This window comes from Spermophilus citellus, assembly GCF_964194105.1.
Source record: "Spermophilus citellus genome assembly, chromosome: 12".
Taxonomy (NCBI): domain Eukaryota; kingdom Metazoa; phylum Chordata; class Mammalia; order Rodentia; family Sciuridae; genus Spermophilus; species Spermophilus citellus.
In genome coordinates, this window is record NC_138198.1 from 112,043,794 (window position 1) to 112,071,410 (window position 27,617).

Consider the following 27,617-nt stretch of genomic DNA (forward strand, 5'->3'; position numbering starts at 1 on the left):
CTTCTAAAACATTTTTATCATTCCAAAAAGAAGCCCCTTATCCATAGTCACTCCCTTTGGCCCCTTGTAACCACTAATCTGCTTTCTGTCTCTATGGATTTACCTATTCTGGATATTTTATATAAATGGAGTCATACAATATGTGACTTTTGGTGCCTGGCTTTTTTCACTTTTCACAATGTCTCTGAGGATCAACCACCTTGTAGCAGTATCCAAGCTTCAGAATTTGCTATGGCTGAATAATATTTTATTTTATAAATCAACTACATTTTGTTTATTCCTTGATCCGTTGATGAATGTCTGGGTTGCTTCAACATTTTGAATATTTTGCATCTTCTTTCTTTATCTCAACTCTTTCCCATTTCAACTGGAGATACCTCAATGAGCAAAATCCTAGAGGAGCCTGGGAGTCTAGGAAAGCTGTGAACAGAGTGCACAGCTTGCTGAAATATTAGTGCTTGGTATGCAGCTTTGGCTCACATCCTTCAGAAATGTAGTTTAAAAAAATTCATCCCTTATCTTCTGCCTTTTGCAAGTAAGTGTGCCCAGGCTGGTACCTGCTAGAGAAGCCAAACTAAAGACTAGAGTTAGGAATTGCTTCCATGTGGGCTTTATTCTTATCCAATTTCTTTTCTTTCTTTCTCGCTACTTCTACAACAGTCCTGAGAGTTGAAGTAGGTGTTACCAGTTCACCCATCATTCCTCTAGGGACTGAAGTAGGCCTGAGATGGTGGGGTAAATGCTGCCTGATAGGGACATGCTGCATTGTTACCTACACAGATTTTTTATTGTGGAAATTTTCAAATATACATAAAATTAGAAAGGCTAGTTTAATAGACTCCCACACATCTACCACCTAGCTTCAACAATTGACATCTGCTGTTCTTATTTTATCTATTCCCCTACCATCACTTAAAATTTTGTTGTTGTTGTTTTTCATTTGTTCTCATTTATTTACTTGTTACTGGGGATTTTAAAGCTAATTCTAGACATATTATAATTTCTCTCATACATATCTATATACATATTTCTGTATTCATATCTAACATTGTAAACATAACTGCATTATCAGTATCAAACCCTTCACACCTAACAATTTTCAAATATCATAAATTTGTTTTTAATTTCCTGATTGTCTTAAATAAGCCCTTATTATATTTAGTTTTTTAAATTCAGAATCTAAAAAATATTCTGTGAATATTGCGTATGGTTAATGAACCCTTGAATCTCTTTTACTGTATATGTTTTCTTTTCTCTGGTGCATTTATTGAGGACATTGAGAAATGGATATATTATCTTATAGACCAATCAGGTTTTCCTGATTGTATCTTTTGCTGTCATTTGACTTGTCTCTGATCTTCCATAAATCAGTAGCTAGAGATAGACAATTAGATTAAGAGTTACTTTGGTAGTGAGGGGTAAAGCTGTTTCACAGATGGTACTGTCTTGTATTACAATAATGCATTTGTCCCATCTTCCTTCATATATGAATTGATCAGTTAATGTTGTATCAGGCTGAAAAATAGTCCCCCAAGGCAAAATATATCCACATCTTAATCTTTAGGACACATGAATGATATTTTATATGGAAAAAAAGGTAGACAGGTCTTTCTACATGGGTCTCACTGTGGATGATGAGATGAGCAATTATCCTCAGTTATCTGGTTGCAAACCAAATGACATCACATCTGTCCTTATGAGAGGAGGCAGAGGGAGATCACAGATAGCAACACATCAAGAAGAATAAAAGACAATGTGACATGGTAGCAGAGATTACATTGATGAAGCCACAAACCAAGTGTTGCTAGCAGCCACCAGAAAATGAAAGAGGAAAGGAACAGATTTTTTCCATATAGAAGGAGTGTAGCCCTTTCAATACCTTGATTTCCACCCAGTGAAACATAGTTTGGACTTCTGGCCCTCAAAACACTGAGGGAATAAGTTCTTGTTGTTTAAAGCTACCAAGTTTGTGATAATTTGTTATAGCAGTCAAAAGAAACTGATACTGATCCATCCATTAAAAAGTTCCCCATTAACTTTTTGAATACTCATTTTAGATTTTTTTGATTACTGTTGTCTAGATTCATTATTTCATTAAGGAGTGGAAAAGAGTTATTCTATAATTCTTTCATTTTTTTCCTACATTTATTACACATGATTCTTTTATATAAAAAATAAGTTTTCCTTATCAACTAGTTGGTCTAGTCCTGAGGTCTAGTCCAAGTTAGGAAATATTGGAGAGATACTTGAAATTTTCCCTTAACTTTTAAATTTTCAGAGTATGAATTGATTCTCTAGCAACCTCCAAGGTGATCAATGAGATTTTTGCTTGTATATTTTTGAGGTATCATCATGAACCATCAGTTTTCATATATTCATTAAAGTTCTATTTATTATAGCCATTATTTTTAAGACTCAAATTGCCCCATGGGAGCCCCTCCAAGATTGTAAGCTGGATAACCCTGGCAACTGAGTAAATATGGGTAGTCCAGATTTGACAATCAATAACTGTTGATGAAGTGCTGATTTCTGTCCTGCATCTTTGTTTCCTTTGTGTGAGTCACATACATACTGTAAGAAAAAAAATTGTGTCAAAGCATTGGTAAAAATAAAGAACTATGAGGACACTTAATAAAACAAACACCTCCTCATCTCCTGTTATAATAATTTTCAACTATAACTTCATAGTAGAATCATCTGGGGAGTTTTTAAAAAAAATAGTACAGCTTGGCCCCTACTCCTTGAGGTTCTGATCCCCTTCTTTGGGGTGGGGGCGCTGACAAGCTTTAACAGGTCCCCAGCGACTTAATGTGTACTGGGGTGGAGAACCACTGCCTAATATGTCAATCATCCTCCAGAAATGTAGTTTAAAAAAAAATTCAGCCCTTGTCTTCTGCCTTTTGTAAGAATCTTGTATACTCAGAAAAGGGAGAGATTGTATCCCATGTGATTCAAATGTATGATATGTCAAGGTCATTGTACTGTCATGTGTAACTAATTAAAAAAAAATTTAAAAAAAAAGAATTTTTAGTTTTGACCACGCTGGGAACAAGACTGAAAGGCTGCCCTACCATGAATGTGTTTGCTTGCCTCCATATTCAAGGAAGATTCTTTCATTAATCACATCCCATAATTAAATTTAAAAAGCAAACTAAAAACTTGCCCTCACCCTAAAGCCTCCATTTGATCTAAGTTCACATTCAACCTTTCCCTCTCAGCTTGATCTGCCTTCTCTGGGCTCTGTTGACCACCTTGCGACATTTGTCTAGAGGGAAATTCCTTCAACATATTGTATGCAGGGACACCTCTCGTTCACCTTTTCGGTCATCCCCTAATACATGGAATAGAGATTTAAACATAATTGACATTTAGTAAAGTTTTCTTTGGTGCAAGAATATTAGTAGGAAAATTCTCCTTTCTTTCCCTCCAAAACTCTTCTTGCAATCTATAGTATAAATAAAAAATTTTAAATTGCCTATGCTCTTTATCTATATAAGTTGTATATCGGTTTTATATTAAGTACATATAATTATTCACTTGGCTTCAATTTTTGCAGTAAAGGCCTCTGGGTAAAAGATTCCGAATTAAAAAAAAACTTATAAGATTTAATATGCATCTCAACTTTTTAAAAGTTTCTCTTTTTGAATATATCTAGAGATGATAAAGGTAAACAGGTGTTTGAAAACATACTGTTGTGAAGTACCAACCTGGCAGAAAACCTGTAGCATTTATAATGAGAACATAATCCAATTGCATTTGTAATTAGCACTTTTGAAATGTGCTCATTATTATTGTTATTATTAGCTACAAAACTATGCAGCTTTGGCTCACACCCATTGAAATTTTAGGGTGTGAATCTAGCCAAGAGCAGTCAGTATAGAACCCAATAAAAGAAATGCTGCAGGTTTTATGGAAATAATTTTAACTTAAATATCCAAGCAGGGCTATCAATTAGATGGAAACAATTTACTCCTCTGTGTCAAAGAAAATTTTCACTTTTGAAGATGTTGTTCTCCTTTCCCCTTTTTAAAACTGGTGTGTGTTAATTATGCAGAATGGTGGATATTGTTGTGGCACATTCATACATGCATGCGACATAATATGATCAGTTTTACTCCCAGCATCTCCTCAAAGAAGCAGTTCTTTATAAACAATGTCCTAATGATTTGTGAAAAATGAATACACCCATGAATGGAATGTATTTGGAAAGTAATCCTGAATAAAGAAATAGTCATGGCTGAAAACATATCCCAGTGGAGCAGAGAGAATTTCCGAATCAGGGACCTGTCTCCATTGAGCTTCTGGAGAAAGCCAGTCCCAGCACTTTCCAGGCCACAGATGGTTGTGACCAAGCCATTTCTGATGACTCACGTAGGAAAAATGATTGGATACCCAAAGAGCTTACAGCTTACTTCATTAACAAATATTAGAAACAAATTGTTGCTGGAGAAATAGGAAGGATATAATAAGTAGGATTGGGTCTTGGGAACAAAGAAACTATCACTAAGAGTTTAAGTCAGCTTTTTTTGTGGCTGTGACTGAAAGATCTGACCAGAACAATTGTAGAGGAGACAAAGTTTCTTTGTGGGTTGACAGTTCCAGAGGTCCATAGACAGTCAACTCCATTCCTCAGGGCTCAAGGTGATGCTGAACATCATAACAGAAGAGTGTGGCAGAGAGAAGTGGTTCACATGATGATCAGGGAGCAGAGAGAGACTCCAATCACCAGACACAAAATATAAACCCCAAAGACACACCCTGAATGCCCACCTCCTTCAGCCACACCCTATACATTTTCAGTTATCACTCAGTTATGAGGGGATTAATTCACCGATTGGGTTGAGGCTTTCCTAACCCAACTATTTCTCCTCTGAACCTTCTTGTATTATCTCACACACAAGCTTTTTGAGGATACTTTACATCCAAATCATACCACCACATGAAGGCAGTAATCATGGGCTCAATACTGTTTGCTAAAGAAGGTGCTGTTGAAAAGGGATCTGGTAAGGACTAGAAGTTAGGAAGGGATTTCTGGAGAAGATTCATCTTGACGTGGTTCCTAAATGTTATCTCACCTGACTGGTAGAAATATTCAGAGGTAACCTTTCAATAAGAGAAAAGACACAAATTAAGCTTGGACAAGGTATCAGCTAAGGCTTGAGCAGGGATGGCCAATATATGGACTTTTTAGAACAGAAGAACTTGCCTGGTACTGTAGTTGGCACATAGTCAATAAGTGTTAATAGATGCTCAGTTAATAGTAGACTCTTTAAAAAAAGTATTTGCAGGTGCTAGGTAAATATTTGAGAATGATTTTGATTTTTCTGACTGTGATATGGCAGGAGAGTATACACATTACTCACTAAGACATCAGACTCAACACTGAACAATGAATTAGAGCAACCATGGACATGACACCCCCTTTCAGTCACAGTCTTCCATGAACCTCTGCTCATTGTATTACCTGGTGGGATTGCTGTACCTGATCCTTGGTTTGGGTCAAGTGGGCAGAATGTATACTAAGTTGACGTGTATGAATATAAACCTAGATGTTGGGACACAACAACATTTTTTAAAAATCAAATATATATGGAAGCCGACTTGCCTTTTAGTAACCTCACACCTCATTCTCAAAAGTGAGTTTCTACCTGCTGTATTTCTGAAGAGGGATCTTGCCTTTCACGTGATCCAACATAGTTCTTTCCTTTTTTTCAACAGTTATTAAACTCCTACATTTCCCATATTGTGTATTCCTAGGAAATCAGCGAGACCATGAGGCCTGAAGGATCTCAGAGTTGTCAGAGGTAATTCTGTGAAAGGTTTTCTAGAACAGGTCATTCCTTGGAGATTCCAATTTCACTCATCTGGAGTGGGGCTGGCTACAGATATTTAACCCCCACCTCCGATAACTGTAGTCAGAGTGGAGAATCACTGTGGCGCTCAAAGAACGGTCTTTGGGCCAGCAGTTTGAGAATTTCCCGGTAATTTGTTAAAAATGTAAATTCTGTTGTGGACCTATTGAATCAGAAACTTGGATGGGATGGTGGTAGGGAGGTGGTGATATGTGTTTTAAGAACCCGGGTGGGTGACTCTGATGCACCTTCACACTTGAGAACTACAAGCTAGAAAAATTTGTTCCTGTGTGGAGATATTAGGAAATACTCCCAGGGACCTTTTCTGATCCCCTTCCTTCTACCCAACCCCAGTCTCTTTTGAATATAATTAATTTCCTGCTTTGCTTTAAAAAGAAATATACCATATCCATGCAGAGTTTTTAGAGTACCTATTTAATTCAGTCCCAATTTGATAAGTATTCACGTGTGAAGCTAACCTTGTCCTAAGGTTTATAGAGAATTTTCTTTAAAGTACATGGCACAGTTCTAGGAACCTTTAAGGAGTCACAAATCAGAATCCAGAGCCTTCTAACAGGTACCGTGCTGACAGGATAGGCATTAAAGACTTCAACAGATCAAGGCAATAATGGGAATTGCACAGGAACATGGGAAGAACAATCCTGGAAAGCTTCCTGGAACAAGTGAAAACTGCATAAAGCCTTGAAGCACAAGTGTTCTCTGGATTAGAGAGAGGCCAGAGGGGAAGATCGAGAGCTAAGAAGCTCTTTAAGTGTCCCAAGAAGACACCATTCTGGCCAGAGGAGAATGCAGAGCTAAGGGGCACACTGACTTTCCCAGCTGAGCACTCAGAGATATCTGTATCTCGTTAACACTCCAAAATTCAAGGATAAATAGATTTTTATTTTCCTTAGTGCAAATCTGAGTTGGAGCAACTTGGCTCTGGATGGTTAGCTAAGCTGGCTGGCCACGTTAGCCTTGTGACAGTCAGCCTGTGCCTGTGACAGTGGCCAGGAATCAGGCGGGCCTGGCCCAGAATCTTGACTTCACACTTACTAGATGTGAGGCTTTAGTTCCCTCTGCTATTCAGTTTCTCAACAAAAGAAGCTTATGAAAAATAGGCCTAGGTAAATTAGTGTATCTTATGTGCCCTGTTGTCCTTTGACCTAAATGTAGTCAATTATTGGATTGGATGAAAAGAAAAGCAGGGGCCGAGGGTGTAGTTTAGTGATAGAGCATATATTAGCATGCAGAAGGCCCTGGGTTCAATCCCTAGCACCCCGCTCCCATGGAGAGGCATGGCAGAGTGGCAATAGTTATTAGGAAGGAAAGCAAGCTGCGAATTCAGAAGGCATACGCTGGACCCCAGCCCCACCCTAAAACACCTAATCCTGTCCACATAAGTCAGTGGCCTCCAAACTTCAATCCCCTTTGAGTCATAATCTGGAGTAATGGTAACCACACACCCCCACCCCGTGGGATTATCCTTGGGGTTTAATGAGGCATTGTAAATACAGAGCTCAGCATAGCACCTGGAGCACAGTAAGATCTCAATAAATGCTAGCGGTTACTAGGGAGGTCTACCACGCGTCCTGCGCAGTGGTTTCATTAATGAGGTTCTGGCATTCAGTTAGTTAGAAGAGATCAAAATAAAACACACAGACAGTACCTTATTTTAATGCTAGGTCCGAGACGGCTCGGTCTCCCTGTTTCCCTGCCTCCAGCCGCTCAGCAGGGCAGCGAGGATTACTCTGGGCTAGCAGGAGAGAGAGAGAGCGAACACGCCGGGGATCAGCCTTTTATTTTGGGGGAAACAAGAGATTCAGGGGAGAATTCCATCCAATGAAGGTTGAGGGGGGGCTGTACTCCAAGGTCAGGGTCAGTGATTGGGTCTCCAGGGTCAGTGGTTACGCACACCCCCACACGGATGGGCTCTCTCATCAGGAAAGGGTCGGGATAACTCCGACACAGCCAGAGTGCCTCAGGCCCTTAACGGGAGTCACCCAATCACGTGTCAGAATGGCTCCCCACATATTCCCCCTTTTTATTCTTAACAATGAGGCGGCGGTTCACTCTCTGGAGTCCCCGGATTCTTGATTGGAGGACTCGCCATCCTATAGTTACAATACAAAAGAGAATTAACAGCAAAGAGAATAATCCAATAATGTACCAAGCGGAGTGTTTAAGAATATTTCTAGGGTTGAATCCATTTAACTCCTTCAATATTTGGTTAGCCAAAGAAGAAGGATCTGAAAAATCAGCTCTATTATTTTGAATGTCTTGGATATGGTGATGAAGTTCCAGAATATCCAAGCTATTATTACTATTTTGCCAAATACCTAATAAATGGGTTTTAACCTTCTCCCAATCCCAGAGAGAAGCATTGTACTTGGCAGCTGTAACACATACATACTTATAATTAGCATGGCATTTAAGCCTTTCCTTAAATTTTAAGGCTGAAAGTTCATTACCAATGTTAATAACAGTCGCCTCTAAGGCGTTTAATTTAGTCTCAATCCTTTCATCAATATTTACTTGATTACGCAGAGCCTTGGAAGTATTTTGAGCTAAATTATTAAGAAATTTTGCATGCTGAATATTCTGAGACAATGTCAGAGATGCAGAGACGGTTGAGGCAATAAATGAGACCAGTGCTAAGACACCAACAATTATGACTCCAATAGCACGTTTAGGTCTTGTTAGCTGGGCATGAATTTGCTGTAAAACTTGTAAACCAGCATCAGCATACCATGGCTCTGAAATATTAGCAGGTAATAAAACAAAAGAGGGCTGATGAAGTATCAGCACTCCTTTTCCTCCATTATACCTAGAAATACAATTGGTTAGGTTGCACTTATTACAAGTAACAAAATATCTATCATCTATCCATCTAACTTTTACATTTCCAATAATTAAAACATAAGGAGATTGGACACAGGCTCTTAGGCCATAGCAAAATCCCTCTTTACAGTTCTTGCCAACAAATTTTGGTAAAGGTTTATCTGTAAAATGTAAATATTCTGAGGCAGCAATTAAACGCCAAATATCTCTTTGAATGCCTCCTTCACTATAAGTCAAAATATTACTAACAAATCCTGTAGGTGTCATAGCAGAATTTCTTCGTAATTGTCTCTTATCAATTTTTGGAGACCAGTCTAAAATATACCCACTAGCTTTAGACACCTTATGTCGTACAGGAAAGGTATTTACACAATCCATCCATTTAGGAAAGGTGCCAATTTCAATTATAGAACTATTTGGACAGTGGGGTACCGGTGGAGGTTTTGCAGAAATGACTGGCTTGTTATGGGAAAGTCCCATCTTAATTATTGATCTAGTATTAGGTTTTAAGTCTCCATAAATAGAATTATTTGTCAGTCTAGGTTTACCAATCGCTGTCTTTTCTTCAAATGATACTTTCAGACAGCCAGCATGTTTATCATGTGACCAACATAAAGGTAATTGGGCACTGTAGCCAGAATAATTAAATCTAGTCACATGACTGGGAGTAATATGAGTATCTGTAAATCCTCCCATCATGAATGAGTCATTAGTAAATACTGGAATAGATTCTCCAGTCCACACAGCTGGGTGTACCAGGGGTGGATCTGGGAAATATGTCCAATAAGTGTCTATTTGATTCCCTTTTACCTGACAGCCCAGTAGGGCAATTACTGTCGCTACCATCAAGACTGGTGTCCTGTTCTTTCCTAGGCGTCGAAGTATTTGGGAAGCCTGGGTTGTCAATTTCTTCACATCTTTCCATGAAATCAGCTTCTCAGCTGGTTCAATCTGGTCTTTCTTCATCTTTTTCCGGTATCTCCTCCTTCTGGGTTGTGGCTCCTCCGTGTCTATCCTCAGTCGCTTGAGTCTGGGTTCTATTTCCTCCATGTCTGATGGCACGTTCAGGCACCCAGATGGGACGGAAAGCACCTTCTGGAAAAACACAAGCATGCCCTCGGCCCCATGATATTACCGGATCTGGGCCCTTCCACTGACCAGTCTGTAAATCTTTCCATAGAACTCTGCCTAAAGGGCCTGTCACCGAGGGAGACATTTGCCTCTCAGCAGCAGTGTGACCTTCTGTGTCACAGTTTAAAAAATTTAAAACAAATAAGGCATGATTAAGGCTATTTTGGGGAGTCATTATCTTATTCCCCCTTTTTAATTTTTGTAATTGAAGTTTAATAGATAAATGAGCTCGTTCTACAATGGCTTGACCTTGGGGGTTATAAGGAATTCCTGTTTTATGATTAATTTGAAACTCTTGGCAAAATTGTTGAAAAGCAGAGCTTACATAAGCTGGAGCATTATCTGTTTTAATCTGCATAGGACACCCTAAAACAGAAAAAGCTGCTAAGCAATGAGAAATTACATGTTGAGTATTTTCCTTAGTACGTGCTGTGGCAAAAATAAATCTAGAATAAGTGTCCACTATGACATGCACATAACATTGCTTACCAAATTGAGGAATATGAGTTACATCCATTTGCCATATTTGATTTGGTTTTAAACCACGGGGATTTACCCCTGATGGCAGAGATGGAGTGTGAATAACACACTTAGGACATTGGCTTACAATCTGACGAGCCTGTTCTCTGGTAATACTAAATTTTTTACGTAAGCTAGAAGCATTTTGATGATGCAAGGAATGGGAAGCTAGGGCACAGTCATATGAAGACATCTGTTGACAAAAAGCTACTAATTTATCAATATTATCATTACCTGCAACCAAAGGTCCAGGGAGGCTAGAATGTGCTCGGATATGTCCAATAAAATATGGGTACTTCCTCATTAGCACTGTCTTTTGTAAATTATGAAATAATTCAAATAACTCCTGTGATGAAGTAAACCCAATAACTGAGGTTTCAATATTTTTGGTAACTCTGACTGCATATAAGCTGTCAGAATAGATATTAATAGGCTCATTTGAAAAATAATCTAAGGCCAAAATCAGGGCTTGAAGTTCTGCCCTTTGAGCTGAAGTATAAGAAGTTTGTATTACCTCTGTGTGAACACGGCTGAAGAAACCTGCCTTACCAGAGCTGGAACCATCTGTGAACACCGATAAAGCTCCCTCTATTGGATGGGAAAGTACAATCTTTGGAAAAATAAGTGATGTTAATGATGCAAATTGTACAATCTTATCACGAGGATAATGGCTATCTATCTGGCCAGGGAAATCTGCAAAAGCTATCTGCCATGAACTAGAAGTTTGAAAAAGCCAATTAGTCTGTTGAACAGAAAATGGAATAATTATGATATCAGGCTCAGATCCAATTAATTGTAAAATCCTAGTTCTACCCTTAATCACTAATTGAGCTGTAGAATCATGAAAAAGTGTTAATGTCTTTTGAGGGGAATGAGATAAGTAAATCCATTCAATAACTCCTAATTTTTGCCATATGGCTCCTGTTGGGGTATGTTCAGTTGGAAATATTAATAAATATATTATTTCTTTAGGATCTATTCTAGTAAGCTGTGCATTTTTAATTGCAATTTCCACTTTCCTTAAGGCTGCTTTGGCCTCCAAAGTTAGTTGACGTGGAGAGGTTGGAGAAGGATTTCCTTGTAATATCTGAAATAAAGGACTTAACTCAGAAGTAGTTAACTTTAAGGATGGTCTTAGCCAGTTAATATCTCCTAATAGTTTTTGAAAATCATTAAGGGTACGTAACTCCTTAACTCTTATCTGAAGATTTTGAGGACGGATTGTACTCCCTTGAATTATCTGACCTAGATATTGAAAAGGAGATACCTTTTGAATTTTTTGAGGAGCTATACTTAAACCCAATGTTGTAAGTGAGGTCTCTAACTGAGTAAAAATTTTTGAAAGTACTTCTGAATTAGCATGGGCCAATAATATATCATCCATAAAATGAATAATGTATGCATCAGGGAAGCTATTTCTAATGGGATCTATTGCCTGATCAACATATTTTTGACACAGGGTAGGGCTATTACGCATTCCCTGAGGAAGGACTTTCCAGCAGTATCTTTTAACAGGTTCCTTAAAATTAACTGCTGGGACAGTGAAAGCAAATTTTTCACAATCTTCAGGATGTAACCTTATAGAGAAAAAACAGTCTTTTAAATCTATTACCATCAAGCTGTAATCTAAAGGAATGGCTGTGGGGGAGGGAAGTCCTGGCTGTAATGATCCCATAGGCCGAATTGCCTGGTTTATTGCCCTTAAATCCTGTAATAACCTCCAATTTCCTGACTTTTTCTTAATAACAAAAATAGGTGTATTCCAAGGGCTAAGTGTTGGTTCAATATGACCAGCTTGAAGTTGTTCCTCAACTAATCTATGAATTATTTTAAGCTTTTCCCCTGAGATGGGCCACTGAGAAATCCAAATAGGCTCTTCTGTGAGCCACGTAATTTTTTCAGCTGTTTTAAGGATCGGGGAAGTACTCAGTGCCCCTAATAAAAATTTTGTCCTGAAGTATTTACTAATCCTTGTCGTGGAGACTGGCTTGTAAACAGATATTCTTCCTGAAAGTTTTCCCTATCATCTCCAGGAAAATACCTTTGATTAATTTCTTCAACTGACCTTATAGAATTTGGGGTGACTAGTAGCAGTCCCATTTTGGCTAGTATATCTCTTCCCCATAGATTAGCTGGTAAAGACTCTAACACATAAGGCTTAAATATTCCACTGTTTCCATCAGAATCTTCCCAACGGAGATAGTTGGCACTTTGAGCAGGCTGTGAAATTTTTCCTATTCCTTCTAGATTAGCTGAGGCTGTATGTAGAGGCCATGTCCTGGGCCAAAATCGGCTGGACAATATTGAACTATCAGCCCCTGTGTCAATTATTCCTAGGAAATTTTTATTATTAATTCTAAGTTTTAATAAAGGGCGTTCTTGTCGCACTAACTGGGACCAATATACTCTGTCCGGCGGTTTAGAAACTGAATCTGCCGGCAGGTGCCTTTCTGAGACACAAGGCAATAATATTAATTGAGCAAAAATATCCTTTGGGGTGAGTCTTAGGGCATAATTGGATCTTACAGTAACATATAATTGCCCTCTAAATTCTGAATCTATCACACCAGGTATTACTTCAATAGCTCCCTTTAAATTATTACGCCCCAAAATTAAACCTACAGTATTTTCAGGAAGCGGCCCGAAAATCCCAGTAGGGATTTGTGTTGGTCCCGTTTCAGGATCTAATTCAACTGTCTCTGAAGGTCCTAAGAAAACTGTCTGTGATCCATGTCTCTGCTCCGGTAAAAATCGCGGACTGTCCTGGTCGGCGCCGCTAGTGACGTCACACTGTGCGACCGTTCCTGGAATTCCCGGGCTCCCACTAGGAGGGAATGCCGGCAGCGGTGAGAAAGCGGGCTGATCCGCGCCATTTAAATCCTCCGCATGGGGTTGCGACTTTAAGTTTACATTTCTAACCTTGGTCCCTAGTGCTTTTGTTAACTTAGCCTCAGGCTGATTTTCCATTTGAATAGACTTAACAGCTCCTTGAATGGCTTTTATAAGGTCTTCAGGTATTTCAGTAGAAAGACAAACTCTCTGTAACTTTTTTCCTAATTTCTCCCAAGTAAGTAAATTTGGAGACTCTTGGTCACAAAACCAAGGACAATATTCACCTACAATCTTTAAGAATTGCAATAACTGAGTTTTCTTTATCTGTTTTCCTTTCTGATTAATTATACTGTCTAAAATAGTTAGATACATTTCCTTATCCGAAGAAGTAGAATTTCCCATTTTAAGTAAATTAACGTCTCTTTCCTTCAATATTTCCCGGTACTTTTGTGACTCAAATGTCATTTTTTCCTTTCTCTTATCTTATTTCTATTTTCTTTATTCTCTTTATTACTTTTGTGACCCAAATGTCACTTCTTCCTTTCTCTTATTTCTTTATCTTCCTTATTTCCTCTTTATTTCTTTATTTCTATTTCCTTATCTTCCTTTCTCTTTATTTCTTTCCCTTAATCTTTTTAGCGCGCGCTCCCACTCAATCTAACTAATTCAGAATGCCCCCCTCTTGGGCGCCAATTCTACCACGCGTCCTGCGCAGTGGTTTCATTAATGAGGTTCTGGCATTCAGTTAGTTAGAAGAGATCAAAATAAAACACACAGACAGTACCTTATTTTAATGCTAGGTCCGAGACGGCTCGGTCTCCCTGTTTCCCTGCCTCCAGCCGCTCAGCAGGGCAGCGAGGATTACTCTGGGCTAGCAGGAGAGAGAGAGAGCGAACACGCCGGGGATCAGCCTTTTATTTGGGGGAAACAAGAGATTCAGGGGAGAATTCCATCCAATGAAGGTTGAGGGGGGGCTGTACTCCAAGGTCAGGGTCAGTGATTGGGTCTCCAGGGTCAGTGGTTACGCACACCCCCACACGGATGGGCTCTCTCATCAGGAAAGGGTCGGGATAACTCCGACACAGCCAGAGTGCCTCAGGCCCTTAACGGGAGTCACCCAATCACGTGTCAGAATGGCTCCCCACAGGGAGGGAAAGGCCACCTGCCCATGAGATGTGGCATTCGTGCAAACTGAAAACTTTGGCAGTGGCTTTTGTGCCTCTGTAAGAAGAAAATCACATGTTGGACTTCAGGAGCAGCTCAACGCCTCTACCTCTGCTTCCTCCTCCTCTTCTGAAGAACCCACCCCCAGACCTCTGTTTAGGAGCTCTGCTGTCTTCTTCCAGAAGCGAAGTCAGTTATTGAATCCATTTTATAAATGCTGCTCAGAGTACATAATGGCTGGCCTGGGAATATCCTCTACAGTAAAGTTTGCACTTACAAAGGATCCAGGCCTTCCTCCAAGCCAATACTTTAATTCTCTTTCGAATACACAGCTATGTGAAGAATTAAAATGGCCAGGAGTCAAAAGACAAATGTTCTCATCTCCAATGTGCCCTCTTCCCACTCACCTCCAAGTCTCTCCTACAATACCCTCTCTCCTTTCACTTGTACCCAAAACCTTAAATGGGGGAAAAAATAATCCAAAGGAAACATTTTACAGCTGATTTATATATCCCTTAAAAGTGCCACATTTAGCTTTGACATTGTTCCTTGTACACCATAAAAATCAAGGCACTGAGAAGCCTTTGGGGTCCTAGTCTGCTGAAGCACTTTCTGCCATATTTTTTGCTTCTCATTTTACCTCTTATTACTTTACATGAAGCTGCAGCTCTCGGGACGACTGCACACCCACTGTAAACCTCTATTATTGATCATGTACTTACATGGTTGGCAGCGTTTTATGTAAGAGGAATAAATGATATAGTTGTTTCTATCCATTAAACTATACTGTTATCAAGGGATTGAAAAACTACCCTGAACATGGCAATTATTTTTGGAGGTTCTGTAATGTTTAAATATAATTGCCTAGTAATCTTGTATTTACTGTGCGGGCAAAGTATAGTTAGCTTCATGTTGGCACCTTATAAAATCTAAGAACATTTAGCGAGTTTAATTCTCTGTTGTCTTCCTTCTCTTCCTGCATTTCTATCTCCCCAATGTTCCATCCCCAGGCATTTGACTATGTGGCTTCTAGAGACTTTCCAAGCGCTGTAATTTTTCCCCATATTAACTCCTCCTTGGAGATCAGTAACTTGCTACTTAGTATGATGTGGGGCTTCCCAGGCTCTGGCCGTGGGGGAAGGAGAGCTGGGTCTCCGAGGCACGGAAAGACTTTGCATGATTAGTAGAGCTCTGAGAGTGATGGGGAACGTGCCTGGTGAGCGAGCGCTCCAGCCTCCAGGAGGCTTAATTACAGCCAAGGGGAGGTATTCCATCCTCAGCGCAGCTGCCTCTGCCCACGTGTGCACACACATGTGCTCTCACATGCGCACACGCAAGTGCATGCCCACCCACAAGCACCATCCACGTGTGAATTCTCTTTGGAAGCTCATGTGCTTCCTCTTCCTTCTTCCCCGTCGAGGTCCCAACATTGGAGAATTTAAGCCATATCTTTTTCATCTCCACCTCCCTAGACAGAGCCTTTCCTGACTTTGCTTTAATTTTTTAAGCCATTGGTGGAGAAAACCTTGGAACTTTTGAACATAACAAAATGATCCAAGTCAAATAACTGGGAACTTGCTAAAGATAGGGATGGGAGCTGTTTTAGCTTTTTATTGAAGTATGATAGAGGCTGGGATCTTTAAATGTTTTTCTGTTTTTCTTTGCATGTGAGGTTTTAAATGTGCTTCTTAAATTATTCCTAAACCACTCATGCTAGTTCTGAGGGTGGCAATGGAGAATGTAAATGCTTGATTTTTCTTATTATAGGACTCAACTTTTTCAACCTGTGAAAAAGAAAAGACAGGGAATCATCCCATGTTCCATTGCTATAAACCAGAGACACCCGGGAAGCCCAGAGGATTCAGTTTGGTGTAGGATGGAGCTCATTTAGGCTCCCGTGTATCTCAGCTTCCTAAGGGTGCAATTCTGCGTCTGTTTTTCCCCATCTGAGATTCAAGGTGCTGTGTCAGGCTGGTGTTCCAACCACTCCCACCCCCAGATGGTCAGCAGGCAGCAGTTAGAGCACACTTACTTTCCTTAGCCTCATCTTTCTTATTCTTGGTGCTTTTCCTTCTCCACTTGTTAGTAAACAACTTTGGAATTTGCCTTATCTATTTTTGGCATGCTGGCTTGGAGGAGCAGGACAGGGTGACAGATAAGAACATGGACCCTGAAGTCAGTAGCTTGGGTTCACAGCCTGACTCTTGTCTTCACTGAGTATTACCATAGACAGGTCCATTATCCTCTCTGTATCTATTTTTTCTGTCTGAAAAATCAAGGATACTGACAGAAACTACCTCCAAGAATTATTTACTACTTGAGTTTATTGAATTAAATGTATGAAAACCTCAGGACAGGGCTTGCTCCTGTTGCTTCCTGAAATCTTTTTTAGACTGGCTTTGGCTTTCCAAGTCTTTATGCATTTTATTTATTTATTTATTTATTTATTTATTTATTTATTTATTTATTTATTTTTGGTGCTGAGGATTGAACCCAGGGGCACTTTACCACAGAGCCACATCCCCAGCCCTTTTATTATTTTATTCTGTGACCCAGTCTCTCTGAGTTGTGTAGGGCCTCACTAAGTTGCTTGAGCCTGCTGTCCTCCTGCCTCAGCCTCCTAAATCACTTAGATTATAGGGGTGTGCCATCATGCCCTGTCCTTTCAGGCATCTTACTCCCACTTATCCATCCCTTTCAATTCTTGCCGATTGCCTCTATCTGTGGGCCTCATCTTCATGACATTGAAGTTGTCATTTGATGGATTGATTCATAGTGATAACAAGAACAAAAGCAGTGGAATGTTCTATTTTAGAGTGGGGATTGACTTGCTTGAATTTCTAACATTTATTTATTACCTGACATGAATGGGTCCTGGATTTTCAAGGTTGCCTTTGCTAACTACTCTGTTTACATTTTTTTCTCCTTTGTAAGACCCCTCCTCTCAAAAAGGTTTCATTACCATTAGAGAAGGGTGAATCCCAAAATGCATTCTTCCTGTTAGTCCTTTCTTTTGGCTTTCAGAGAGTCTGTGAGCATTTTTGAGGGTAATTCACCTACCTTGGCAGAGATCCTCAAGAGACCAAGAGGAAAGGATCCAGAGAGTGAAGGAAGACTCCCCCTCAATATCATCCCCAAGCCTTCCTCCTCTTCTTCCAGATTCTAACTGACCATTAATTCCCACGTAGACTGCAGACCTGGGGAGATCCCAGTGGGTGGGACACTGCATTTAAAGCCTCTAAGCCCATCAAGATTAAGGTCATGTTTCTGGCCAGCTTAATTTCTCTCATCCTGTTTATGGGGAATAAAAAGCTGTTTTGGGAAGGAGTGAAGGATTAAAAGGAGGGAGGGTGAGGGAGAGAGGGGATAACTCCAGAGCTGCTTCAGAGGGCTGAGGAACAGTCCTGGTGAATTCTCAGATTCGACAGCGTATTATGACATAGATCAGCTGTTATTTTTCCAGTCTCAGAGGAAACCTTGAGGAATCTCATTCCTGCAATTGTATTAAATTATCTGCCAATATTGTCCTTTCCACTCTGAACACTTTCATTGAAACACTCTACCTGAGCTCCAGAAACGGCAAAATCTCTTTAAAGCTATTGTTTCTGTGGACATTTGGTTTACCTTTTGGTTCCACAACAAAATAACTTAATAAATGAAGGGTGAGTAGAATTGTTACTATAGCAATCCCCATAGTAACATTAAAATGCCATCCACACTCATCCAGAGCGCACTGCGCTGGGAGATTTCTCCTCGCCCTCCCCGTGTCGCAGGTTCGGCTTTTCAGGTTAAGCTCTGATGGTTTAAGATTTTATTAAATTAAATCCGTTTTATTTCCATCCCAAAGAGTTCATAGACTCACAAAATACCAAGAATTCTTATCCACTTATATCCTTTGCAGAAGAGTCAGCAGTGAATTTTCTCTGAGCTTGTCCGTGTGTTCGAACTGCTTGCATTTGAGTTGTTCTTCCAATTTTAGGTCTGTCTTCAAAAACAACAACTCTAATCCCAGTCGAGGCATGAATCGCTCTTTGTTGCTTTCCATAGTCTTACATAACTTACGTGGGGGCAGGACTAGATGAAACGCCTTCAGAATGCAGTATTGTGGGAACACACATGGTTTTAATCTCCTATTTTCCAGAAGATAGCCAGAAGGGATCCCCAAGGGGTCACTTGGAGAAGCCTTTTACCACCTGGTAGGGTTATAAATCGATTCTCTGATTAAGATCGCTGTTATTAAGTTGAATGAATGACTCAGAGTCTATAGAAAAATTAAATGGGAGGCAAAAGCCGATTCCGAACATCATGTCATATCTTTATATAATAGGTATTCATGCATACATGTAAATATGTATATCACTGTGCATATTTAGCATAAATTTATAAACCAGATGCTGAATATCAAATAGCAGATCTGTGTATCCTGTTTCTTAGCTCATTGTATCTTGAATATTAACACTGACACCCTAAAGGCAGAAATTACAATTGGAAAGCCGTTGCATTACATACAGAACCAGTGGGGCTATAAAGTTCTGCAGCCCAGAGAACGCAGGCCAGACTATTTTACAAAAAGAACGCTTCACTAGATGAAGAGGAAGACGTTGGAAGAATTAAACACAGGTCATAAACAAGCAATTCATGAAAGAGGAAATGTGATTATTAATAAACATATGAAAAATGCCCAGTCTCACTGCTAAGCAAAGAAATACAGATGAAAACAAGCATTCCGGGATGTGGATGGGGCTTCCCCTGCTGCTCTGGAGTCAGTACTAGGCCCACAGCCAAAAACAACAGGTGCTCAGTGCTCGGCATGTGTGAGAGCAGCCAGACCCCAGCTCCAATCACCATTATATAAGCAGAGGGCCTGGGAAGGGGGCTGGAGGGACAGGGAGTCACAGTTGGGAGTGACCAGGCTGTGTGGCAGTGGAGCTTATCAGAGGTTCCTCCATTCTCTTCCAGTGGGCCAGGGAGGGGTTGCCCTCTCTCCTCTGGTTCTACTCAACCTCAACAACAGAGGAGCTTCACAGAAAATCCCCCTTGCCCTTTGAAACTGAGGGCATTGATGGTAGGCAGATTGGTCTTCACTTCCCTGGCTGTAACTCTGCTTCCAGAGTTGAAGGGCTCTCTGTTCTGCTCCTGTGCTTGCCTAATAGGGGAAAAAATGACAAGGGAGTCACAAGTTGGGGTAGCCAAGAAACAGCTTGCATCCCTCACCAACTTGTATCCTCAAGGATGTACAGATCCAGTGGGTCAAAATGACACCAGAGACTTGAGAGGTTCAACAAGTCTGCCAACAGGTGAGGTGGTTTTGATGTTGGGAACTGACAAGCGATGCAGAGATTGAGATTCAGTTAGATCTCTCTGAGCAGGGGGTGTGCAGAGGAGACCCCTACAAGGCCCAATAGACTTCACATCTACTTTTTGGAAGAGCCCATGCCTGGGTGCCTGCCATGTACAGAAGTCAATGCCTAGTTAGTCTAAGTCAGAGAAGTAGTAAAGCACCACGGGAAGAATATTGTCATATAAGTAGGAAGGTACTTTCCCCATCATACTCACCTTCTATAATAAAATTATCTCATGGGTTTCTCCATACTGAATTGAGTTTGCTCAGTGAAATTGATGACAAGACAGTGTTTGTCTATGGTTGCCATCACTAAGTGCCCAGGGTGGTGGGGGGGCTGCAGCGAAAGAGACAAACTCACCTGTTCAAAGGTACATTCATTTGTTTTTTCCTTGAGGGCATTTTTTCAATTCTGTATTTAAAATGCCTTAAAAATTGGCATGCTGTTCAATTTAGTGGTTCTATTCCTAATTAACGACCTACTCAGAAATATACATAAATACACATAAACAAAAAATGTTCATTGAAACACTATTTTAAAAAATAGAAAGGAGTAAACCCAAACTTCAAGTTGAAAATGACTACAGAGCTTATGCATCTCCCTACACAGACTATATTTAAGTATTTAAATTGTGCTTTAGAGATCCTTTAATAATGTTGAACAGTGCTCCTGAAGTAACAAATCATATTGTGGCTCCATGGTAGAGTGTTTGCTTAGCATGTGCGAGGCACTGGGTTCAATTCTCAGCACCACATTTAAATAAATAAAATAAAGATCTATTGACAACAACAACAAAACAAAACTTTAAAAAATCAATTAGTGTAAATTCTACCATACACGAGAAGCAGAAAATAAGAGGAAAAACACATTTAATAGCAGAAAATGTGTACATCTGGAAATCCCAAAAGAACCAATGGAAAAAGTATTACAAGTGATGGAAAAATTTGGTAAATTTTGGTATATTGGGGGGGGGGGGTGGCTCAAAGTAAACAAACCATATACACAAACTATAAGTTGTAAGAAGATGTATAGATAATATATTTAAGACAATAACTGATAACAAACCTAGGCATAAAAATAAACAAAAGTGGTGCAAAATCTATGTTACCAACACCAAAAGCACTTCTGCAGGATGCAAAAGACTTGAATAAATGGAGGGTCATCCTGTTTCTTTGATAGAGAGGAGTCAGTTCTGATTTAGTTAACTGATAAATTCAATGTCATTTAAGAATATCATTCATAACCCACTTCAATCTTATGTATGAAATATGATATGTCAAGAGCTTTGTAATGTTGTGAACAACCAATAAAAAAAGGAAAAAATAAAATAAAATAAGAATATCATTCAGAAATAAAAACCAGCTAGAACAGTCAGGAAATCCTTGTAAAAGTAGAGCAATGAGGATTGGGGTGGTAGAGTGGCTGGCTCTATCAGATATTGAAACACAGTATAAAGCCTCTGTAACTCATATAGACTGGGGTAGGTACACGAATAGATAGGCCAATGAATAGAAATTCCAGAAATATATCCAATTGCATATGGAAATTTAATACGCAATAAAGGTGGCATTTCAAATTGGTGGTGAAAAGACGGACTTTTAAATAAGTGGTGTTGGGATAAGTAGATAGCCATATGGAAAAAAGATAAAATTGGATCCACTTCTCACATTGTAAGCCAGGATAAATTCCAAAAGATTCAAAGATCTAAATGTGAAATAAATGAAACCATACATGTTTGAAGAGAAGACATGGATATTTCCCTCCAGTAGCAGGAATGAGGAAAAACATCTCAACAGCTTATCAGATCCAGAAGATTAAGGAGAAAAAGTTATGTTTGATGGCATTTAAAAATGGTTTCAAAGAAAAAGTACTCTAAACAATATAAAGAAAAATGACAAGTGAAGAAAATCATGACTTCTCTCGAAAAAGGGTTAACATGTTAATATGTAAAGAGCTTCTAAAAATAGAGAAGAAAAAGACTGAAACTTGATAGATAAATGGGCCAGGGGAATGAACAGACTGTTTCTTAAAAAAGAAAAGCAATTGGTTCTTAACCATATCCATTCAGACTTGCTCCTAATAAAAGGAAAGCAAAGGATAATATCCTGAGATACCGTTTCTCACATTTCAGATTGGCAAAAATCCAAAAGTTGGGAAGCATACTCAGATGGCAAAGTTGTGGGAGAGGAGGCACTCTAATACACTACCGGTGGGAAGAAAAATGATACCACATCTGAAAGAGAGAATCTGACAATCTCCAGCACACTGGCATTTATTCATTTCTAAGACTACCGCAAGGGCACACTGGTGTACCTGAAAAGATAAATGTCATCCAGATGCATTCTGTATATGCTGCAGCCCAATTTTAATAGTAGAAGTCCAGAAACAACCCAACTATCCATCAATAGGGTCCTTATTGAATAAAAAATTGGCAAAGTCACACAAAAAAAGTAGTATGCCGTTGTGTAGAAGTCTGAGGGATCCCCTAGAAACTGCATTGGAACAATCTGTAAGAAAAAAGTAAGGAGGAGAAAAGAGATCACGACATGCAATCATCAACCAAAGAAGGGGTGAATGCCAATATATATAGACATGATTAAATAGGTATATTTAAGCAAAGTAATTTTAAGAAACATTAAATTTTTTTAAAATATTTATTTGCAAAGACAGTACGCAATCAAGGCAAAGAAGCCTTAGATATAAATTTGACTTTTCTGGCTATATCTTATTCTGTTAATTAGACTTTGGAAGCTTATAGATATTTTACATAATTATAGAATAAAATTTTTTTTTAGAAAGTAATCATTAAGAATCTAAAGTAAGCCGGATATGATGGCACACACCTGTAATCCCAGTGCTATGGAGGCTGAGGCAGGAGGCTCTTGAATTCAAAGCCAGCCTCAGCAACTTAACCAGGCCCTGAACAACCTACTGAGAGAGACCCTGTCTCAAAATATAAACTAAAAAAGGGGGTGGGAATGTTTGCAGCACTCCTGGGTTTAATCCCCAGTATTGAAAACAAAACCAATCAACAACAAAAAAGCTTAAAGTGGAAAAACAAAGTCACTGGGTTTTGAGTTGCTGGTCTAACAATACAAAAAGGAATTATTTCAATTGATGCCAAAACTCAATAATATTATTTTAGTCCTAGGGTGTTATTGCGAAAGAACAAAAATAACTGCAAAAGATAATCATATTAGTCATTGTAACACTGATTTTATTATCCTGTGACCATATTGTGTATGTGTGTGTGTGTGTGTGTGTGTGTGTGTGTGTATCATAGGATAAAGTGTGAAACTAACTACATTGCTGTTAATAACTGAAATTCTCAGCATATGAGAAAAAGGTATAGATGTGATTTTGGTGAAATTAAGCAAAAATTCCATAGTATTTAACTTTAATTGAAGGTTATCAGCATAAATTCATGATATATTATCTCTTTAAAATATTTTCTAGATCTGAACAGTTAAAAAAATACTAGAAGTAATGTCAACACAATAGGAGTGGGTACTTTTAATACACAGATTGTGATTTCTAACTATCATATTGAACTAAACAGAACATATTCCAGTTGGTGTTGGAACATAAACAACATGGACATAGCAATTTTTTTTAACCATTCTAGAAAGCAACAATGATTTCAAGAAAAACAGTCATATTAAGAGTAAATTTTAAGAGTCTAATAAGCATCAATAAGAAAAATAGATGCAACTGACTAAAACACATGAAACTATGTTTAAAATCATAGTTTACAGTAATATTGAAAATAAAATTGAAAAAAAACAACAACAAAAAAGTCATTTGTCACTATATTATTAGCATTACTTTGGCTTGTTGTGTCATGTCTCAATTGAAGAACATGCTAAATTTTAGTTGGAAGCTAGTAAGAATAAAACGGTATTTTTTTCCCCATCCAAGTTCATGTGTCCCTTAATTTTATCCATGAATCATTTTTTAACCTTATGGTTAAAAATTCCTTTGTAAATTCATAGGAAACAGAATATGTCAAATACAATAGAATATGTCAAAGGATAACCTAAGGATTTAAGGTACAAATGATATGATCTCTTCAATAGATTATAAGGGGAAACTATGGAAGCAAAAATCTGCAGAAGAAAAGAGACTTGGAGAAATAGAGCCAATTGTAATCTGTAAACATTATTGGAATTCTGACTGAAACAAACTGCAAAATATTATAAAGCCGTTGGGGAAATTTTAACCCTAATCAGTTAATAGGTAATATTAAAATTTTGACTTTTGTAGGTGTAGTAATTGTACTTTGTAAAGTATGATTGTATTGTAGAGACACAGATTGCAATATGTAATGATGAAATGATACATACAGTATCAGGGATTTCAGTCAAAGTATTTAAATGGAGTTAATGACGTCATAGGTAAAAACATACTTAGAAGGAAAAATACTAGAAATAATTTGTCAAAATGTAAACAGTAGGGAGGGGCCTTTCATTTTTTTTACATTGTTCTTGTATTATTCTTTTACCATTCTTATAACTTTTCCACATGGATCGAGCAGTCTTTCGTTATTAGAAAAGTAAAGATCATAATTGTTTTATGTGTGTTACCTATCTATGTATTTCCAAACAAAGGGATAAACTTAGGCCCTGAGAATACATTCTGATTCGTATAAAGTTTTCAGACATTAAGCAGAGGAAAATAAGGCAAGTCCTGAAAGAGAAATACACCTGATGGAAAATGGCATTAGGAACAAAAACTGGGTTGTTAGATAAGGTGTTCTAGAGAATACATGGTCATTGTGACTCATTGTCTCTGGACTCAACCTACTATGGATCCTTGTTAGAGTTCTGTGGAATGGAAGATAATTAGGGAGAGTTGAAGCAAAGTCAGGAATGGTTTGGTGGGTTGAGATTCCAGAGAACTTGGTGATATTTTGTACCCTTGCAACAACAGTGATAGAATTTTTAAGGAAGCTTGACAAAGACATGGCAGCCAGCCTGTGAGCTTCAGAGGATGTACTGAGAACATTGCCAGGAAGGTTCAAAAGAAAACTCAAGAGAAAAGCCCCACATCATAGACAAGAAGACTTGTTATAAGTGTAATAATGTGAGAGAGACCTCGTCTGAGGTGAGAACGCTTCAAGGATGGAGGTTCTACTACAGAAAGTGAAAGATCTAAAAATAGGACTTCATGGCAGATGAGAGAACTTGCATGTGCTTTAGCGCTCTGATGACATATAAATTACAAGTTTTAATGCTACAATTACTGTGTAAAACTTCTTGAATTACATTGAAAGTAAAAACAAGGAATCTTTTTTTTTTTTTAATTTCATCAGCTCTGGCATCCCTAAGAAACCACAGCCTAGGTCCATGTTGCTTATGTTCCACCACCAACATGCTATCATGTTCTGTATAGTTCAAGATGAGAGTTAGAAACCACAATCTGTGTAACAAAATCACCCACTGCTATTGTGTTGATATTACTTCTAGTATTTTTTTAACTGTACAGAACTGGAAGATATTTTAAAGAGAAAGTATATCATGAATTCATCTTGATAACCTCCAGTTGGAGACTCTAGAGTTTTTTTTCTTAATTTCACAATTTAAAATCTATACCTTTTTCTCACATGCTGAAAATTCCAGTTGTTAACAATATTGATGTAGTCAGCAGCATTCTTTATCCTACAACACACACAAAATACAGTCATAGAATAATAATATGGCTTAAACAACAGGCATTTACTTCTCAGTTCTGGAGTATAGGAAGTCCACAAGACAAGATGCCGGCCAGTTTGGTTCCTGATGAGGGCTTTGTTTGCTCCAGTGTCCCACCCTCTTCTTATGAGACACCAGCTCTGTCAGATTAAGGGCCCCTCCATTAAGACCTTATTTAAACATCAATCATCTCCCAAAGGATCTATCTCCAAGTACAGACACATTTAGGATTAGGATTTCAATATATAAATTTGTGAGAGGCCAAATTTAGTATAATTCCACGCAGACTGATAAATGACTCTCAGATGCCTCTACCCTTATGCAAAAGGTTTTCCAGCTGCCTATTTAAATAAACAACAAATCCTCAACATGGCAGAGGAGTGTTACTCAGAATCTCCTCTGGAAGTAATTAGTACCAGGACCCCTAGGAATGAAGGCCCAGTTAGTGGGACTGGATATGCAGTTGGTGCCCAGCTGTATGGCATTGGAACTTCTACCTCTCCAACCAGCCTCCTCTAGGCTAAAATCACTGGCTGTCAGGGGACAAGGTAAAGATTGGGGTACACTAGACTGGGAGGGAAAGATCACAGGTATAGGAAATTTAGACAGATACAGCATGTCCTATATCCCAGACCCATAATCACTGGTTGTATCACAGCATATTAAAATGTTAAATGGACCTAATTAAAAATGTATTTATGGAGTACCTTCCTTATGGCAAGCACTGGTCTAGGATCAAGGATATAGATAGCATTGAGCAATGCAGACCCAAATTCTCATCCTTTTAGTGTTTACCTGCCAGACAACTTTATTACCTTTTAGTTGTTATTTTTCTACCAAGTCTCAGAAATATGTCAGAACTCAACCCAGTCACCCACAAGGCTTGCCTGAGAACCACAATTGTTCCTTTGACAATATAATTATATAACAGAAACATAATACTAAATTTGGATTAATATGCTCCAGGACTTTAATACAGCCTGATTGTAAATAGATGACCTTTTGGGACTCCTCCATTGTAAATTGATTATCACTAATCATTTGCCACTTTTATTTTGTAAACTTGTCGATTTTCATTTATACAGGTGCAAACCCAGCATTCGCATAGGCACAGGTCATAAGCATTTCTGTTTGTTTGTTAACACTACCTACATTTGGAAGGGGTCAAGCTGTTAATTTTACAGCCTGTTTGCATAAACTCCCAGGCTGGGTTGCAGCGTGCCAAGTCTCATCCAAGCTCAGATGCTCAGGAAGCCCCTGGAAAACCAGAATGGTGTTTATAATGGGAAGCTGTGACCCCATGTACACTGGAGTTGCACTATCCATGTCCTTAAAGCTGTCCTCTGGGTCCTTGTTAGGGGATTTCTTTTACATGAGATTGCTTTATAACTGTCTACTTTCTTCCATAAATAATCCCCCTTTAGCAGAGGCCTGAGACATTCCTGAGAGAGAACCTATATTGAACCCTGCTCTATAGCAAGAGGTATGGTTGGTTGCAATCTATTAGGATCTGGTGGAAACTGCAGACCCTACTGTATGTTTTAATTCTGATGCCTAGTGTGAGGCTTTGGACATAATTGAGTCAAAGAATATATTAATGCAGTATCACTGTTCATGATAGCTATCTTCTATAAAGTTACCACAAACATTGAATGAACAAATAGTGAGCCCTTGGTCCTAAGGGAAACACAGGGTCAGGTTTCTGGGAGCCTCTGGTTATAGCATTTCTGTCAACTGATCAATGCATAACCTTCTTTTATGAATATATCTGTTTAAAGATACTTTGTTTATATACTGATGATTCATTAACATTGAATTCCAAGCCAACAGCATCAAAACTCAAGTCAAACATAAATATTTTCTCCAGAAAGCATGTCACAGACTTCCTGCCCTTGGGTGCCCTAAACAGTACTTCAGCAGTTGTTCTAGGGCCATTTTTTTTTTATTTATTTTATTTTTGCTGGTGCTGAGAATTTCACTCAGAGCTTTGGGGAGGCTAGGCAGATATTCTGCCACTAACTTACATCTCAACCCTTCAAGGGTCATTTTAAATAGCAAAATCACCAAAAATAAGAAAGAAAATGTGAAAAATTTGGCACTAAATAGACCATGTAAAGTACATTTGTTTGCCAATTGAAAGTTGAAACAAGAGGGGAGCAAGCCTCTGTATGCTAATAATGTGCATATTACACAATTCATTTTTCAACTGATTTGCACATAGTCATGTGACTGCAAACATAACCCCA

General features: G+C 38.7%; 1 long non-coding RNA gene across 1 annotated transcript in view; it reads right to left on the bottom strand.

Moving 5' to 3' along the window:
* Positions 1 to 17,476, bottom strand: part of LOC308631871 — a 29,921-nt gene extending 12,445 nt beyond the window's left edge. The window contains exon 1 of the long non-coding RNA XR_014018361.1: positions 17,400 to 17,476. This is a non-coding gene — a long non-coding RNA (uncharacterized lncRNA). The remainder of the gene's footprint in view (positions 1 to 17,399) is intronic.
* Between the last annotated feature and the right edge of the window lie 10,141 nt (positions 17,477 to 27,617).